This window comes from Crocodylus siamensis, chromosome 2 (genome assembly GCF_052110815.1).
Source record: "Crocodylus siamensis isolate JL-2025a chromosome 2, ASM5211081v1, whole genome shotgun sequence".
Taxonomy (NCBI): domain Eukaryota; kingdom Metazoa; phylum Chordata; order Crocodylia; family Crocodylidae; genus Crocodylus; species Crocodylus siamensis.
The window spans coordinates 296,912,099-296,924,774 of record NC_143396.1 but is presented as its reverse complement, the minus strand read 5'-3'; positions in this window follow the sequence as shown (position 1 = coordinate 296,924,774).

Genomic DNA, 12,676 nt, shown 5'->3' with positions numbered 1-12,676 from the left:
AATGGCTGTTTGAGCATTTTAATTACACACTCTGTTTCCAAGTGGGGGACTTTCATGCAGGAATGCAATCCTGGGCGGAAACTGGTTTCAAGTTCTAAGCCTGGTAATACATTTTGTTCCAATTTACAACTAATCTGTGTTGCCTAGCTACTGCGTGTGGATATAAAAGCAAGATCATAGGTTCTGACTAGCAAAAGCCATTTTGTTGCTTTTATAATTTAAACAGATCACATTTAAAAATAAAAAATCATGATAGTTGCCACATGCTTCAGTCTGGGCATGCGGGGTGGTCTCAGCTCAAGTAGTGATAACTTTGCATGCTCTCTACAAACAATGGGCAGTGTAGTCTCCAGACGTAATGAAAGGACATTTTTCTACTGAGACCTCCACAACGTATGTGGTTAAAACTTGTTCATCAGCCCCCCACTGTCCTAGAAGTGTAACATAACAGAACTCTGTACACGATTTGCTTTGCTTTGAGAGTTCAGTTTAATTCACATGGATTGTTCAAAGCAAAAGAAACGTAAGAGAGAACAGAAATCAGCTCCTGGTCAGCAAATCTCCCCTCATTTCAGGTCCAGACAAGTGCTTACTGGATACAACTTGTCACTCAACTTCTAAATGATAAGCATCAAAATTTCCCTTGCATCATGGGAAGAGTATTTTTGCTGGCAACATTTGTGGCTCAGTTAGGCAGCTGTTCTGCACCAAAAGCTCCGGTGAAAATAAATACAAGACTTAACATGAATCACAGCGTGACACTGCTGCACAAAAGCAAATGTGGTTTTGGGATCCATGAATAGAAGCATTAGGTGAAGACATGGGAGGCGATAGGGCCTCTCTAGTCAACACTGGTTAGGCCTCATCTAGAGCCTTGTATTCAGTTTTCATAGATTTCATAGATTTCATAGACATCAGGGCTGGAAGGGACCTCGGGAGATCATCAAGTCCAGCCCCCTGCCTAAAGGGCAGGAAGTCAGCTGGGGTCATAGGATCCCAGCAAGATAAGCATCCAATTTACTCTTGAAGGTGTTCAATGTAGGTGCTTGAACCACCTCCGCTGGCAGGCTGTTCCAGACGTTGGGGGCTCGGACAGTAAAGAAATTCTTCCTTATGTCCAGCCTGAAACGGTCTTGCAGGAGTTTGTGACCGTTCGACCTCGTCATCCCTTGGGGTGCTCTGGTGAACAGACATTCCCCCAGATCCTGGTGGTCACCCCTCATAAACTTATAGGTGGCCATCAGATCACCCCTGAGCCTACGCTTTTCCTGGCTAAAGAGTCCCATGGCTCTCAGCCTGTCGTCGTAAGATCTGTTTTCCTGACTTCTGATCCTGCACGTGGCTCTCCTCTGGACTCTCTCAAGCTTCTCCACATCCTTTTTGAATTGTGGAACCCAAAAGTGGACGCGGTACTCCAGCTGTGGCCTCACCAAGGCCAAGTACAAGGGGAGAATGATGTCCCGGGATTTGCTCGAGAAGCATCTATGGATGCAAGCCAGTGTTTTGGTCGCTTTACTAGCTGCAGCATCGCATTGCAGGCTCATGTTCATCTTGTGGCCAATGATGACCCCCAAGTCTCTTTCTTCTGTAGTGCTATCCAACGTAGCACTGCCGAGCCTATAAGGGTGCTGCAGGTTTTTCTTCCCAAGGTGGAGAACCTTGCATTTATCGGTGTTAAACACCATCAGGTTCTCATCCGCCCATTTGCTGAGCTTGTCCAGGTCAGCCTGGATCACCCGCCTATCTTCTGGCGTGGATGCTTTGCCCCAAAGTTTGGTGTCATTGGTGAACTTGGCCAGTCCGCTCCTGACTCCAATGTCCACATCATTAATGAAGATGTTGAACAGGACGGGTCCCAGGACAGAGCCTTGAGGGACCCCACTGGTCACAGGGCACCATGATGAGTGACTGCCATCAATCACAACCCTCTGGGTCCGACCACGGAGCCAGTTTCGCAGCCAGCGGATCGTGGTGGAGCCAAGGCCACAACTGGCCAGTTTTGGGCTCCATGGTTCAAAAAGGACATGGAGAAGAAGGAAAGTGTCCAGAGGTAAGCATCTATCCAGGACCTCTTGAGCCTATATTAATATCTTTTATAGATGCAGGATGCTGGCTGTCACGATTCCCTTCTTTACCTGTGGCAGGTTATGTTAATTCTTGTGTCAGGACTGATGGTAGTTTTACAAAGACTTTAGATTATGGATGTGTATAGGAGAATTTGGCTAGGGATAATCCTGCCTCAAGCAGGGGTTGAACTTGATCTCTGGAGGTCCCTTCCAGCCCCACTTCTCTAGGATTCTACGACTTGGGTGTAAGGATGAAAAAACTGGACCCAGGTTTCCTACCAGTCCAGCTATGGTTTCACCTGTGCTTCTTGACTACCGGGGGGATGCTCATTCTCTTCCCTCCCAGTGGGGATGGGCTTTGAAACAGGGTCTGTGATTCAGTAAGCAAACAAAGGATGGCAAATATATCTTTTAATAGAAAATACCAGTTCTCTTTCCTCTGAGTCAGTCATTGAACAGATGGACCATAGCCTCTTTTCTTGGTTTCATTGGACTAACTTTGGATTTATTGGATACGTGAGATTAGAAACAGGAAATATCAGCAATGTTCAAAATACCAAGTAACTGGTAGAAAAACAAAACAAAAAACATTAGAAACGTGATAGTAAAACTGAAAAGGTGCATTTATTTGTTTTTTTATTGTCAGTGACACTGACTAATTTCTTTATACTCTAACTTAAACCCATTTTTATTCCAATAACGGAACATGTTGGCCTATATCACAGAGCAAGCTTCCTGCCTTTAGAAGCCCGAAAGGAACCTCTCTTGAATTGCAAAAGTGTTCATGTTCAGAAATTTTCCTATGACAGTATCGCAACAGGGAGACTGGTTTCAACCCTGTTACGGGAGGTATTACAGTACTCCAGAGATGATGCCATCTCTCAATCTGTAAAATCTGTAAAACCAGACACCTGTCAAGAGGAAGAAAGAAGATGAGCCGGAAATGAGTGAAGGATTCAAAAAATAAGCTCACTGCCTTGGTATATATGCCAGCAACCTTTTTTTGTTATGATTTCTATATATTTTCTCCCATCAAGGTATAGCAGGAGAGTCTTTAAAGGAGGACCAGCTAAAAGGAGGACCTGGGTCTATCTACCAGGCCAGCTAAAAAAACAGAGAGACCCTGCAATCACCTGTCAGAAGCATAATCCTGCATTTTTATCTACTAATAGGGATAATGGACCACTACTCTGTTGCATCATCAGGGACAAACCCTGACCCAAAGAACAGTATGGTTCAATCACACAACATGGAGAAAGGGGAGCAATACCATCAGTTCACGCTGCCACACTTAGGGTGCATCACATATTAAAAGGTGACATGTGGTATGTTGGTGACTCCCATACATTATTAAACATCATTGGAACTGACCAATTTATTATCATTAATCCTATTGCACTAGCAGCTGGCTGCCTTCGCCAAGGGAACATACTGTGCTCAGTGCTGTACAAGCCCAGATAAAAAAGGGAGTCCCTGCTGAAACGGTTGCAGTCTAAGTACAAAATGAGAGGCAGTAGGCACGCATAGACAAGCCGGCATGGATTGCACACCAATAGCAGTAGGTGAGCCTGATAGGCATTGGCGTTATCACTCTGGGAGTTCAACTGTTGCTAAGTTTTTGTAAACATTAAAGAAAAGGAGAGTTTAAAGAGGCATTTCAAGAAGAAAAGAAAGCAACCACGACATGTTATCTTTGTAGAGGTTTCCAGGGGTTTCCAAACAAGGGAGGAAAGAAAGGTGTGCATCTGAAAATGGGTGAAATCAGTCTCACAGACTGGTAACATTTGCCACTCGGTGAGAGGAGCTGGCCTCATAATATTGGATCAGAGGTGTTCGGCAGGGTGAGGACAGGCCACCCAGGTAACCCAGCAGCACTCAGACAATCCAGCGGCTGATTGGATGGTGCTTGGTGACTGCTTTTTGGTACAGGTGGTGCAGAAACAAAGTGGAGGTAGTTTGTTTTGATTTGCTAATGGAGGAATTGGCTGTAAATGGGAGAGGGGGAATCCATTTGGGTGAAGTGACCATGAAATGACAGTTGTTGATCGTAAGGAAAGGGAGAACAGAAGGATAAAAACACTGGATTTCAGGAAAACAGATTTTAAAAAAACTCATGTAAGTGGTGGGCAGGATGACACTTGAGGCAAGTGTAAGGGGGAAAAGGAGCCAGCGGAACAGGTTGGAAATCTTGGGCTCAAGAACAGGCTCTCTCAATGCAAAGGGAGAACAGAAATTGCAGCAATAGAGCAGCTTGGCTAAACCTTGAGCTCTCCATTAACTTAAAACATAAATAATAACTTTACAAAAAGGGGAAAACTGGTCATATTTCAAGAAAGAGCTTATTATCCAATGATGAATATGGTATTGACATGTAAGGACAAAATCAGGAAGACCAAGGTACAAACTGGGATACATCTAACGAGTGACATAAAGGACAACCAGATGCATTGCATACATATGTTATAATGAAAGGGAAGACCAAGAAAAGAGTAGGTTCCTCACGCAATGGGGAGGAAAAACTTTAATCTTTCCTTTTCTTTGATGGCTAAAGTGTTTAATGTTTATTTTTATGTCAATCTTTACCCAAAAAAATCAACTCTCAGGTGACAAGAAGCGTTAGCAGGAAAGATAGGGGGTACATAATCAGGGCAGAGCAGAAAAAGAACAGGTTAGAAATCACTTAGACAAGCTGGATGTTTTCAGTTGAGCAGGTCTTGGGGAGATCCATCCTAGCGTGCTGGAAGAAGTGATTTTGGGTGATTACAGCACCAGTAGTTATTCTCTTTGAGAACTCATGCAGGTGGGCAAGGTCTCTGAAAGCTGGAAAAGGGTAAATATAGTGCCCATCTTTTAAAAAGGAAACAAAGAGGAACCAGGTAATAACAGTCTAATCTGTTTAACCTGGATACCCAGAAAGATCAAAGTACAGATCATCAAGGACGGTTTCTGGGTGACAGTGATCATCGCCTGCTGGGATTCACCATCCAGCGCAAGGTGACAAAGGCATGCAGCAAGGCAGCGGCCCTGGATTTTAGGAGGGCAGACTTCAACGAGCTAAGGAGGATAGTTGGAGAAGCGCTGAAGGTCCCGGAGGGGAGGGGAGCCGGGTGTCCAAGGAGAGTGGTCGCTCCTTAAGTAGACGATCCTCCAAGCCCAAAGGAAGGTAATCCCAACAAGGATCAAAGGGAGCAGGAGGGCACACAAGCCTCCGTGGCTCACCAAAAGCATCCGGGAATGTCTCCTTGCTAAAAAGGAGGCTTATACCCAGTGGAAAGAAGGGGTCATCACCAGGGAGGGCTATTCTGTAGTTGCTCGGGGATGTAGGGGGGCAGTTAGGAAGCCCAAGGCAGAGATGGAACTGGGACTGGCTTCCCAGATTAAGGACAATAAGAAGTCTTTTTTTAAATATGTAGGGGGTAAAAAGAAGGTCCCGGGTAATGTGGGGCCCTTGCCGGATGACATGGGTAACATGGTTGTCACACCAGACGACAAAGCTAACATGTTTAACAATTTCTTTGCCTCTGTTTTCCTAAGTAGGGACCAGAACAGCCACCTCCCTGCTGGGCCCCCCTCGGGCCCCGGGGGAGGCACACCTAGGCCACGGGTTAGCGAGGATTTAGTTAGGGATCTTCTGGAGGGGTTGGATGTATTCAGGTCAGCCGGCCTGGACGATCTCCACCCTAGAGTTCTAAAGGAACCGGCCGAGGTCATTGCAAGTCCCCTGGCAATGCTTTACTAGCACTCGTGGTGCTCTGGTGAGGTACCGGGGGACTGGAAGAGGGCCAACGTGGTCCCCATCTTCAAAAAAGGCAGGAAGGAGGACCTGGGAAACTATAGGCCGGTTAGTCTCACCTCGATCCTAGGCAAGCTGTTCGAGAAAATTATGCTGGCACACATCCAGGAGGCGCCAGCAGGGGACTGCATGCTTAGGGGCAACCAACACGGGTTCATCAGTGGCAGGTCCTGTCAGACCAACCTGGTGGCCTTTTATGATCAGATCACCAAATCATTAGACGCAGGGGTAGCAGCGGACATCGTCTTCCTGGACTTCTGGAAGGCTTTTGACACTGTCTCTCACCCCGTTCTCATTAAGAAACTGGGGGGCTGTGGTGTAGACACCCACACAGACAAATGGGTCGCCAACTGGCTGGAGGGCAGCACCCAGAGGGTGGTGGTGGATGGGTCCTTCTCAACCTGGAGGGACGTGGCCATTGGGGTCCCCCAGGGCTCGGTCCTCGGGCCCGCACTGTTCAACATCTTCATCAGTGATTTGGATGAGGGGGTAAAAAGCACCTGTTCAAATTTGCTGATGACACTAAGATGTGGGGGGATGTGGGCACACTGGAAGTATGCAACAGGCTACAATCAGACCTGGACAGGTTACAGGTGTGGGCAGACGAGAATAGGATGGGTTTCAACACAGACAAGTGCAATGTGATGCACCTCGGGAGGAACAACCGGCACCATACCTACAGGTTGGGGAACTCCCCTCTTGTCAGCACGGAGGCGGAAAAGGATCTGGGGGTCATCATTGACTCCAAGATGAACATGGGCCGGCAGCGTGGGGACACAGTCAGGAAGGCCAACCGCACTTTGGCATGCATCCACAGATGCATCTCGAGCAGGTCCAGGGAGGTGATCCTCCCCCTCTATGCGGCACTGGTCAGGCCGCAGCTGGAGGACTGCATCCAGTTCTGGTGCCGCACTTCAAGAGGGATGTGGACAGCATGGAGAGGGTCCAGAGGAGACCACTCGTATGATCAGGGGGCAGCAGGGGAGGCCCTATGAGGACAGGCTGCGGAACCTGAACCTGTTCAGCCTCCACAAGAGAAGGCTGAGGGGGGATCTAGTGGCCTGTTATAAACTAGTCAGGGGGGATCAGCAGGCATTGGGGAAGTCCCTGTTCCCCCGAGCACTGCCAGGAGTGACCAGGAATAACGGTCACAAGCTGGCAGAGGGCAGGTTTAGGTTAGACATCAGGAGGCGCGACTTCACAGTCAGGGCGGCTAGGATCTGGAACCAGCTTCCAAGAGAAGTGGTGCTGGCTCCTACCCTGGGGGTGTTTAAGAGGAGGTTAGATGAACATCTTGCTGGGTTCATTTGACCCCAGTAGTCTTTCCTGCCATGGCAGGGGGTTGGACTAGATGATCTGCTCAGGTCCCTTCCGACCCTAGAAACTATGAAACTATGAAACTATTTTAATGATAACAAGGTGATCAGAAACAGCCAACATGGATTTATCAAGAGCAGGCCATGCCAAGCCAACCTGGTTTCTTTCTAGGACAAGGTGATGTTCTTCACTGAAGGGAGAAGAAAAGTTGATGTGTTAAAACTTTGCTTAGGATGCTTCCTCCCATTCTCATAAATAAGCTAAAGAAATACAGTATAGATAAAAGTATTGTTAGGGGGTTTCCTAGTTAGTTGGATCGCCATACCATGGATAGCTCCCAGTATCAAGTGAGGTTTCTAGAGCTATTATGCCGTGTCTTTTTACTTTTCAATACACTAATTATTTACTTGGAGGGTACCATTCATTGTAAACTTACAGATGACTTCAAGCACTTCAAGAAAGTTATGAACAAGTTGGAGAGAGTCTGGAGGGAAGGAGGGGGGTCAAATTTAAAGTGCAGGAAAGCAGTGTTTATTTAATGCAATAGAGAAGGGGAAACCAGTGGGGAATGAGAAGAGAAGGAATCCCTCGTGAAAGCAACAGACTGGGAAAGTTACTTTCACAGCCACACACCAACTGAAGAGGAGAGGGCAAAATTATATTTATTGAGCCGAAGGGTTTATCAAGATGAGGAGTCAGATGTGGATCTTTGGCTGCATGGAGGGATAGGAAAGGTTGTAAACCACAAATGCTCTTCCAAAATAATCAGTAAGTCTGCCTTATTCTGGAGGTGAGGAACTACAAATGACAGGTAAGTCCAGCCTACAGGTCTGAGTGACAGGCATGGAGGTAATAGTGTCCAAAGGAAAATCATCACGGGGAGGACTCAGGGAAGGGCTTGAACTCTGCTGCCATCATGTTCAGCTTGAGCTGTGACTGGCATCCATGAAGAGATGTCCGAAAAACAGGGTGAGATATTAGGTAAGCAAAAAAGAGGCCGGTCTGCAGTGAGGAGGCAGGTATCTTGGTCATTCCTCCAGAGGGGATGTTGAATGCGTGCATCCAGACAGGATTACCCAGGCCATAGATAATGCAGAGATGGAGAAGAGAAGGGGGCCAAGGGCCTGTGGGATCCCCACTGTCAGCCAGAGGAGCAAGGAGGAGGAGCGCCCCGGGGCTATTAGAGAGGAGAGACTCTGACAGCACCCAGAGAGGCGTGATACATCGCTGCTGAATCGTGCTTGGGCTCGGCAATACAATCAGACAACTGAAAAGGGCATGTTATTGTCTTAGATTCAGCTTTATTATTAATTACATTTTCTGACATGACATCCTGAATAAAAGGATGTCTCTACACTATTTGCAACAGTCACCGCGTACACCCTGTCTGCAGCCGCCAACCAACACCCCAAAAAACATTGTCCTTGAATGAAGTGGGAGAAGGGCAAGGCCATTTCCACTTTCCTCCTCTGCGTGTGTTTTGCCTCACTCATGTCAGCCAAGAAATAACATTGAACAAAATGCAATTGCACTTCACTGCTGCCTCCAGGCCTGTTAATGTCTAAGGGACAGCCGTGGCAGGAGGGGAGGTGCAGCCAGCTCTCCCCACACCCTCGCACTCTGTGTTGGCTTCAGAGCTGTTTAAAAATAGTCTGCTGGGGTAGGGAGCACTCGACACTTGCTGGGCTTTGAACAACTGAGTCACTGAATGACGGGCTCCCGGGACCCTCCCTCGGCCCCTCATTCTTCCTTCCGGGTCTAGTTCCCATTTCTCCTTCTCTTCAGGTTGTGCCACTTTAAATGCTGTAGCAGTCCCTGAAGCATCTTTTCCTCGGGAAGATTCCTCATCTCTTCCTTCCCAGGCATCGAGTTAATGCCCCATTAGGGCTCTCCGGCTTGATGCCAGCCAGATGCTGGGGGTGGTCTCTGGTGGACTTGGAAACCACATCTCTCAGCTCCTGGCCACCGGCCTGACAGTTTCCATAGGCTTTTTTGTTTACTTTTTGCACCAGATGCATGTAGATCTCTGGTGCTGCCACTTCTCAGATTGATCTCTCCCATCTCTCCCCACCGGATCATGACTTGGTGATAGATTTTGCTGTCTAACCTGCCAGCATGCTTTGTACCCTTAGGTTTAGGCATCTTTCTGAGATGGTGGCGTGCCTGCCAAGTGGCTTGTTCCTGTCCAGAGATTCAGCCTCTGTCTGTCAGGCTCCTCCTGCTTGCTTCAACAATACAGCCGGGTTTGGTGCCAGCTCCGTGCAGCAGGCCAAGCGGCACCATGCATGGACACCTAGTCCAAGGGCACAGCTAGGATCTAGATGGCTTGGCTGTCTTAGTGGCTGGGCTGGTGCGAAAGATGCATCCATGGGCAGACCCTGCAGGCTGTGGCTCTCCATAAACTGGAAGGAGCATGGCCAAGCAAGGACTCCTAGATGAAGTTCAGCTCAGGTCAAGTGTTTCACAACCACTAGCACACGCTGCCCAAAACAAAATCTGCACCTTTTTCAGCAGGAAATGCCTGTTCTGTCACAGCAGGGAGCATGCAACCACCTGGGCTTGTACACACACACACATAGCCAGATCTTGTACGTGGACTAATTTCCTGCTATTCCCAATACCCACAGGAAGAAAACAGAGTAAAAAAGCATTCACTTAAAGGCTGGACTCTCTATAGAAGCTTGTTTTTTAATTTTGCAATGTTCTCCCAGTTCTTGTCATAGAAATGAGACCTCTGGGGTCATTACCAGCTACCTTCCACTACTTCAAATGAAAAATGCAATAAGGCTGGATGAATGATGGGGCAAATAGGGACTAGTATGCTATTTGAAAACTACTGCCAAACAGTTTTTTTCCCCCTAGCACATTCATCTATCTTTATAAGGGTGTCAATAATAGACTAAATATTTTTTAAATAATTTAACTGAAAACGTTTTCCAAATTCTATTAGAACCAGGCTAAAATAGATTGCAGCGTTTAGCAGCAGCTATGGTTTAGGCCAGTATCGAAGGCCAATGTCCCAGAACAGACACTGCACCCATTCTCATGAACCAAGATGTGGTTTGGGGACCATTTGCTGAGCAGTCCTTTTGATCTAGTAAAGCTGAAAGTAACAGATTAAACAGCATGGCCCTGGATTCAGGCTGTGCGGGTTCCCTAGCTCTGCTCTCCAAGGCTTCAGGTTAGTTAAGCTGCAAGATCAACCCACACTGATTTAACAGGCCTGTTTTTACAGTTAGGGACTGCCTGGCACAGAGGCTGAGCACAACAGAAAGGCCCAGTTCTGCAAGGGATGACAACTTTGACTGGGTTGGGCACTGAGGTCATTCAGCAGCCTGCTAGATTGGGTCAGTACACTGGTCTAGATTCATTTCCCACATTAATTATTTTATATCACCAAATTTTTGCAGCCTCTCCAGTCTGTAACAAACTTCTACTTATCCCTTTCCTGCACCTGGATCTGTTCCCTGTCCCCTTGCAGAACAGACTTTGCCTGGAGAAGCCTTTCCAAAATGACCTGCAGGCAACTTTTGCACTGACACCAGCAGCTCACACATAGTTTGCATTTTCATCATACTATTTTGTACCAGACTGCAAGGACCTTGTCTCAAGGCCGACGCCTCCTCAACAAGCATAGAAAATGTTACGGATGGTGTTGTCCCTGACAAAATATAAACAATTAACTCTAAAGCCTCTTTAATACAGACAAGTACTGCTGGATGCTCACAGTTACACTTGTATGATGTGACCGGTTTTTGAGAAGCTGCACATAGGCTCATTTTGGTGGCATGAGACACTAGACTAGAGCGAGGCAAATATTCCTACTCTGGCCTTTGTTTAAACTTCCAGGAAGGCTTTCAACACAGCACTTTTTGAAGGATCAGCCAGTCCCACAGGCCTAGGTAAGTCTGTGTGATACAGTGAGTGCTGAGAAGAATTGCTTGAAAACTTGCCCAGGAAACTTTTTCTTTCCCAGTCAAGAGCTGCCATTTTGCTGGGAAGGAGTCTCAGCCCCAGGACAAAATCTCAGGTCACAGTCGCGCCAGTTACTGCTCCAGTAGGTAAGAGACTCAGAAAGTGCTGGGTTCATCTACAGCTTTGGCGAGTATCCTAGGCACTGGGTTATTGCTATCCTGGACTCCTCCTTTCTTGCTTTTCAAAACAAAAAAGGCATAAATTCTTACTTTCATTTCAGGGCAGAGCAAAAACAAATCTTTGAAACCTAGCACTGCTCTGTGGGATTGACCTGCTGTTTTTAAGCTAGCTGTAGTGATATTTCAGCTGCAATGATACCAGTCACCAATAGACTTTGCATAGGGGAGTGACCAGCAGTGCATGCACTAGGAAGTCCCTCGGGACAACCAAGGACTCTCTGAAAGACCACGCAGGACAGGCAGCAGTGCCCCAAAAAGATGCTCCCAGCTAAGAGGGCACTGCCCTGTCATGAGGGAGCCCTCGGGCCTGGGATAACAACTCCCAGCAATAAGACAACGTAGACGGATTTGAAATGACCCTGAGAGCATAACCAAGTACTGCCCAGTGCACCCTCAGGGTTACTTCTCTTCTGTCTACACCATCCAAATGCCATGTATTAGCGTGATGAAAAGGGGTAGAGTGGTGTGGTTTTATTTACCATATTTTCTCCCATGCAATATGCAGCTTTTTCTCCAAAACTCAGCCCCCCAAAATTGGGGTATCTATAGTAAGCCAAGAAACTGAATTTCTGCCCAAGATAAAAGCACCCTGCTTTGATTCCTGCTCCACAGGCATAACTATTCAAGCATCTGAGGGAATCAATTGCTTAAATGACTCATTGTTCTTTACCTAGAGGTATTAATGATCATCTCTCTTTTTTAATTGGTCTTGAAGTTGCACTTATCAAGCTAACCTTTCTTAGGGCAATTTTGCTGTCTCCTAACTGTTTCCAATCTCTCTCTCTTGTCTTATATCACAGAGTCTTTAGCTGTTTTCACAATCATAGATCCATGCATGGAGACCAGTCTTCAACAGCAGCTAGGATTTTATCTTAAGTAGGAAAAGGAACATGTGTCATCTGAAAATTAGGCTGTTTCTGTTGTACTCAGCTATAACTCTGGAAGAATATTTTTTGGGTTTTTTTTTTCTTCATTCTTCCTTTTAAAAATGAGAGGTGTATTATAGGGAGGGTTTATGTTGGATATTAGGAAAAACTCTCTTACTGGGAGGGTGATGAAACACTGGAACAGGCTCCTCAGAGAGGTGGTGGAGTCCTTGGAGGATTTTAAGCCCTGGGTAGACAAAGCCTTGGCTAGGAGGATGTAGTTGGGGCTGGTCCTGCTTGGAGCAGGGGTGGCACTAGATGTGACCTCCTGAGCTCCCTTCAACCCCCATTTCCTGTGATTCTCTGATATTCTGGTGAATGTCATGTATGGGAAAATAAAGTACTTGCCCACCAGCTAGGACGGAGCCAGCTGACCTGAGAGTCAAGGTAGCGGTGTGAATACTCAGTTCTGTGAACTTG